Below are 7,811 nucleotides of genomic sequence, written 5' to 3'. Positions count from 1 at the left end.
TCTATTCTAACTTAGTGGCCGATTTTTGTCAAATAATATGATCTTATATAGTTGTTACAATTAGGGTAAACCCTAATTGTCATGACTTTCCATTTTCCTTGGATCCATGGGTTCAAATACACCATGGATCATCCTATGGGTTTTAGCCCAACTTGATAATCCATGGAGCATTAGCCCACTATACAAGTATGTATGATTTACACAATCAACCCATATATTTAATTAGTCTTCTTTTGATCACTTAATTAATTCTAGATTAATTCTTGATCAATACTAATTAAATAATCTTATTAATATATTAGAACTTATAATAAATTAATCAACGTTAAGTGTTATTTCTCTCATTATAGTCTATCCAAATGCATGATGTCATGCAACCCAAATGGACCATGCCGGGTCGGGTCAAGTCTTACCAATTATAGTTATGGACTTAGACATTAATCCAACAAAAGATTAGGGTTTCCTCCTGACGAACCTACTCGCTGAGTCCAGGCTTGCGACTCGTCGAGTAGACCACTTAAGACCCGCGTCCAACCTGGCATCTACTCGACTAGTTAGGGCTACCAACTCGTCGAGTAGCTCTAAAAATAAATACTTAAATAGATTAAATGCGTACCAGCAACGGGGTGTTACACCTTCGGTCTATATCAACCGGATAGCTGCCTAGCATATCTGGGTGTTGGCCTCCCATTCAGTCTCTTTCAACCGGATAACTGCCTAGCATATCTGGGTGCTGGCCTCCCCTTCAGTCAGTTTCAACCGAATAACTACTTCGCATATATGGGTGTTGGCTTCCCCTTCGGTATGTTTCAACCGGATAAGGGGAACTATTTCACCCCTACCCTTACCACATAATAACATAGCATAACATACATAAATATACTGTCAGGCATATCTAGGTGCCCGACCTACCCCTTCGGTATCTTTTAACCGGTATCGGGGGACTATTTCACCCCCACCTACTACTATCACATATATCATAGCATCCTAGCACATAAAGCATATCAGATAGTGGAAACCCATACAATTATCACATAGACAATCATCTCAAACATAATCACCTACTGGTGGGCTAGCATTGGTGCCTTAGAACCACCTCTACTGGAAGGTAACTCACCTTACACTGCTGAAGTCTTGTGGACAAAACCCTGGCTACTGGATGACAACTTCCCGAACTGTCAATATCAAACAATACCCAATTAATAATTGGGTTCCAACACAAAAATCACAAGTACATGCTTGGGGTAAAAGACTTCTTTACCCCTATCTTAGCTTGATTCAAACTCAAGGCCCAATCCAAAGGCCCAAAAGTTAAACTATGAATCAAAGCCCAACATATGGCCCAATTTTCCAAATTAGGACTAAACATTTACATGGTCCTACCCTAAGGCCCAACCATTTATTCTAGTCCAAACATTTTGCATTCTAATGGCCCAATATCTCATAATCATAAAGGCCCAGTTATAGCCCATCTATGTCCCAATTTTCCAAATTGGGCCAAAACCCCTCACATAGGCCTTACCCTAAATCCAATTAAATTATTCAAGTCTATATGATTGTTCTTGGATGGCCCATCAATATCCTGATCACTAAAGCCCAATAGAAAGGCCCAACTCAAAGCCCAAGTGAATTTAGGGTTTTCACATTAAATGACGATTAGGGTTAAGTGTTTCACAGTTAACCTATTAAGGACTTAATCATTTAAGTCCATCACTCTACTAGAAAAATCATATGGTGTGGTCGGGCTTAATACATAATCCAATTCTAATGTCCCAAAATGCGGGTCCCGACAAGTCCAAGCCCAAAATCCCAAAATTAGGGTTTTCTAAACCCTAATAAGGGTTTCCAACCTAATCATAGCCCAATAGGCTCAAAACTAAGTCTTTTGATCAATTAGGGTTCATTAGGCCTACTAGGGTCTCATAAGGCCCATTAGGGTTTCATTAGTCGGGCACCACCCACTACCACTTCGGGTAGTGGTGGTCAACGACATCACACGGTGGTGGTTATGAGTTTCTTTTATTATTCTAGCATCGGTTATAATATTAAAAAGCAAAAACCCAAATAACACACACAACTAATACAACCACACACACACAACCACCCTACTGGTGGTGGTGGTGACTAGGGGTGTCAATTTATGACACGACACGACAAAAATACACGACACGAAACGAAATCGGGACGAAATCAAAATTCGAATTCGTTTTCGTGTCGTGTTTGTGTCAAGTTTAAAAAACACGATGTCGTTTTGTGTCGTGTTCGTGTTTACAAATCCACACGAAATTGACACGATTGAGCATGTATTTGTCGTGTTTTCGTGTTTGTCGTTTTTATCGTGTTATATATGATTAAATATGAATTAAATAAAATAATAGTTTTGTAATATTATCTTTGTCGTGTTGTGTCGTGTTGTCGTTTTTTAATTGGTTCGTTTTCGTGTTAGTGAAAAAAAACACGACATCGTGTCGTGTCGTGTTCGTGTTACAAAAAACCTTGTCGTGTCGTGTCGTGTTAGACAAAAACACGACACGATGGCCCGATTTGACAGGCCTAGTGGTGACTTCCTTGGTTTTCCAGCCACACAAAACAAACACACACTCCAAATTGTAGACTACACTCCAGTCACCCACATGGTGGCTCATGGCGGCGACAGTGATGATTTTACGATGGTGGCGGTGGTTTCTTTTGTTTCCCAGTCAAGCAACAACGACACCGGTAATCCCTTGCTTGGAAAAATGGATGCAACCAATACTTGGTGGTGCATGACGACGGCAGCAGCAATCCTAGCTGCCACAGCGATGGCAAACGGCGGCGGTGACGTAACAGTAGACTAAAAAGGTGGCGAAGCAACGATGAACCGAGGGAGGAGAAGGGATGAGGTGAACGATAATAGAAGCAACGACAGAAGGAAGAGGAAGATAATGACGGAGGAGGGTGGCAGCGGATGGGAAGGAGAACTAAGCCTTGTTACATAATTATTGATTTTAGGGCTACTATTAATTTATTTAATTATTTATTTATTTAATAAATGAGGTGTTACAACTGATCCCACATCGGCTGAGAAGGAGAACTAAGCATTTCCTTAAAAGGGATGTGGATACCTTCCCAACGCGTTTTAAAGTCGTGAGGGCAGCAGATCCCATAAGAACTTTGCAATTAAGTGTGCCCGTTCGAGAGCAATTCAGGGATGGGTGACCCCCTAGGAAGTTTTCGTGTCGGGAGCCCAAAGCGGACAATATTGTGATGCGTGCCAAAGGGGTTGTTACAAATGGTATCAGAGTTGGGGCACGGATCGATGTGTTCGACAAGGACGTCGAACCCTATAATGGGGGTTGAAGGTGGGTTGCACCTGCTCCCACATTGGTTGGGAAGGAGAACTAAGCATTTCCTTAAAATGGATGTGGATACCTTCCCTATCACAACGCGTTTTAAAGCCATGAGGGCAGCAGATCCCGTAAGAACTCTGCAGTTAAGCGTGCACGGGTGAGAGCAATTCAGGGATGGGTGACCCTAGAAAGTTTTCGTGCCGGGAGCCCAAAGCGGACAACATTGTGATACGTGCCAGAGGGGGTTGTTACATTGACTGAAATACCTAACAACCTGCCAGAACACATCTTTCATAACATAGCCTTATGCGGTCGAGCCCTGAGTTTAGTAAGAACATCCACAACAATTGCAGGTTTTGAAGATATTACAAGGGTCGATGCATCAAAAACGTTGTCATGCTGCAAAAAAAACAAAAAAATAATAATTTCAAAACAATTTCAAAATGAAACAGGTCCTCTGGAACACACCGTGTTCAACATTCCGAACTTTTTCTTCGGATTCTAGAGTAGTTATCTAATTCCAGACATGTCTTGTGTGTTCCGAAATGCATTTTGTATGTTCTGGACTACAAATTTTTTATGTGGAATAATGTAAGGCACTAAAAACTACATAATTTAGGCACATTCAAAGTTTAAAAGTAACATTTTGGACATATTCTCCGTGTTCTGAGCTAGGTATTCGTGTTTTGGACTAGTTCTTCGTGTTCTTGACTCACTTATTTACAAATATATTCAGAAATTTGAATAATTAGAAGCAAAGTAAAGAATTTGCCCATAAAACTTTCAACTCACCGAAATCAGATGACATATCTTCTTTATCCACTTAGTCTAAAATATGATGATATTCCAGTTTACTTTCTGGAATAGCTTGTATGTATCTGGAACCTAATCGGATTGGGGCGGACCGAATAACATCAATCCGAAATCGAGTATGAAATATTTCATTCCGTAAAAAATTGTTATTTTTCAAATAAAAAAATCAAACATGTTTAATTTTCAAATTAAAAAATAGTTAGAATAATCAATTTCTCTAAAATATAAAAATATAAATGATTAAAATGACAAATGGAAAGGTTATATAGTGAGAAATTGACTTATAATGGTGATTTCCTTTTCATTTTGATTACAACTTGGTAACTTCGTTTTTTTTTTACATTCAGGTAACGAACTTGTTGGAAGTATTCACATATGATCATTATGACCGACGGTAGCAAGTTACAATCGGTCATAATAGTATATATAAACACTTCCAATAATTCATACACATATATTTACAAAAAAAATATACCCAAATATGAACAAAACAAAAAAATAACTATCATGATAATTCAATTTTCTTTCTTTTTATTTTACCTTCTATTTTTTATTTGTTATAAAATTTAACCTAAATGGTAAATATTTTTAAAACCACGTCATTTTGATAATATCTTTTTAAAATACACTATTTTGTAAAAAAAATAATTTTAAAAAATAAATAAAGAAATAAAAATTTCATAATTGACAAGGAAAAAAACATCATCATTTTACAGAATTTTATTGTTTAAGATATTAAATATAAAAATTAAAATTATTAGAGACTAAAAATAATAAAGATAGAGACCACTAACATGAAATAGACCATAATCTTCAATGAAATCTACTCCATGTATTACAAGAATTTAAAATATAAAAAATAGAAGTAACTTTTATCGATATCGATAGTATTTCTCTTATCTCGTATATATAGAACTAGGTGTGAGACTCATATATTAAATGGGTTTAATTAAAAAAAATATGAAATTTTAACAATTTGAAAATTTTGAATTTATAAGAAAAATAAAAAGAAAAAATTGAATTATTAAAATTATTGAAACTTTAATGTATTAAATACATTACATATATAAACCTTTTTTAATAAATACTTTACATATATATTACATTACACATTAAATTTGGAATTTTAATTTAATAAAATGAAAAATCCAATAAAATGACAAATGGAAAATAAAAAATTCAAAAATTTTAGAAAATGTCAAGTGTCCAAATGAAGGAGAAGATGACATGTGGAAAAAAAAAAAAAAAAAAAAACCTTCATTTATTATAGTAGATTGTTTGATAATTATGTTATCAAAACGGCTCTTAACATGTCAGTCATCAATTTAAATGCACATAGATTGTTATAAATATTGCTTTAAGAAAATTTAACTAAATCTATTAATCTATACTATGATCGATCGACTTAATAAAAACGGAATTTGACTTATTATGTTAATGAGCTTGTTGGGTAACTTCGTTTTTTTGTTGGGATATATTCACATATCTAGATTACTTGTTATATCTGAGCATGTAAGTTGTCAATTTAAATGTTCATAAATTGTTATAAATATTGCTTTAAGAAAATTTAACTAAATCTATTAATCTATACTATGATCGATCGACTTAATAAAAACGGAATTTGACTTATTATGTTAATGAGCTTGTTGGGTAACTTCGTTTTTTTGTTGGGATATATTCACATATCTAGATTACTTGTTATATTTAAATACTTTCAAAAAGTTTGTTATTAAAAAAATAAAAAAATAAATCTCTAACAAAACAAAAAGATAATTATTAGATAAATCCCCTAAATTATTTTCTTAAAAAACTTTGTTGATCGATTAAAAGAAAGATTTATTTAAGCTCTCTCGTATGATAAATGACAATTTTCTTGAAAAGGTAAAATTTTAGGAACAACTTTTTGTTATATGCAATTTGTTTCTCTGCTCCATTGATTCCCGTGGTGGATTCTTTCTCAAGAACAAATCGCAGATGACGACGCCCTCAACAACCACACCATCACCACCACCACCACCACCACCATCCACGACCATCACCGCCGCCCAAATCCGCCACGCGATCCGCCCATGGTTCAGCGACTTCCTCTCCGTCTCTTCCCTCTCTCTCCCAATCTCCTTCCAGGAACTCTCCCTCCGTATCCAGAAAAACCTATACGCCTTCCGAGCCAACTACCTCCTCATCTCATTACTTATCTTCATGCTAACCCTAATTACCCGCCCAATTACCTTAATCTCCTTCCTTATTATCATTGTCGCTTGGATTTTCCTCGTTAGGGATGAGCCTTTGGTTGTTTTCGATTTTGAAATCGGCCAACGATTGCTTGTGATTTCGTTGCTCGCGGTTACTGCTTTTGCCCTAGCTGTAACTAGGGTTTGGTGGAACGTTTTTCTGTCGTTCTTGATCTCGATACTTGTTGTTTGCTTGCACGCGATTTTGAGGACCCCTGATGACGCTGATGACATGGAATCGCCATATGGAGCATTGCTATCAGTTGTTGATGACGATGGACCTGGAAGAGGACCATATACTCTGGTGTGATCTGGTTCCAATCAGGTTAGTGATCTTAGAGATGGGATTTTCAGAAACAATGTACTTTCATTATGTAGATTGATTGCCAATGATATTCTTTAAATACTTACATTTGAATTAGGCAATTAACAAACCTTTTGGTGTAATTTGTGCCCTGTTTGTCTATCATTTTGCTCTATAAGATTTCATTGACTGCTTGATTTTGGGTGCTTTATTGTATCTTTAAGGTTTTTGATTGTAGAAAAACCATGATAGTAGCCAAGACAATATCAAATGCAGAATTAGTTTCTTTCTTTCTCTGATTTTTCTTTTTCATTGAGTTGCAATGATTGACCATATCAATACTCCTTCCATCAAAAAATGAACACAACAAGAGTAACATTGAATTTCCTTTTGGATGTGACCATAATCCGCATATACTTTTTTTAATTTTATGTAAAAGGTTCTTAATTTTTGTCTTTATTAACACACTTAAATTTATTTGCCTGATAATCAAATATTTAAGTGTTGTAATGTTTTCTTAAAAGACATAGTGCGTCAAAATGCACGATATAATTAGGAAAGTAAAAGAAAATTGATAATTTTATTCCAAGTAATGAATTGTGTATTTTTGTAGATTAAGTTGGATGATTAATATTATCCTTTCGACTTTTGAAATAGGAAATTTATGATATGTGTGAGTTTTAACTGCTGAATATAGAAAATAAATAGTAATGGTATTCTTTCAATTATATTTTCTATCTTCTTAAAAGCTCATATGAGCTTTGGGTATTTCAACGTTAGTTTTTTTTTTTTAAATATTACATTAGAAAAAGTCTTAGATAAATTTTTACCATTAGAAAAAGAGTTTTTTTGAAGTTCGATCCAACCATTTATGTGACTTGTAGATTCTGTCCATGTTGGCGTTTACATTTTATGACATTTCATTTTACACCATACTTATATTTAGATACTAAATTGTTATTATTTTTTTACTTTTTTTTAGTGAATTGATTTAATTAAATATACAAGATAAGCATAAATATATTTTATAAAAATTTATATCGTTAAAAAGTAATTATCAAAAATATTTTAAAATACACAGTATCAAAGGTTTAAAAGCATTGTAGTTATATAATATTTTATTGTTTTTTATTT

At 34.6% G+C, this 7,811-nt stretch overlaps 1 pseudogene; it reads left to right on the top strand.

Moving 5' to 3' along the window:
• Positions 1 to 6,012: 6,012 nt before the first annotated feature.
• On the top strand, positions 6,013 to 6,874 carry LOC145045513 (PRA1 family protein D pseudogene; annotated as a pseudogene).
• The last annotated feature ends 937 nt before the right edge of the window (positions 6,875 to 7,811 follow it).

This window comes from Lactuca saligna, chromosome 5, assembly GCF_052625555.1.
Source record: "Lactuca saligna cultivar CGN05327 chromosome 5, ASM5262555v1, whole genome shotgun sequence".
NCBI classification, from domain to species: domain Eukaryota; kingdom Viridiplantae; phylum Streptophyta; class Magnoliopsida; order Asterales; family Asteraceae; genus Lactuca; species Lactuca saligna.
This window is presented reverse-complemented; position numbering and strand designations above follow the sequence as displayed.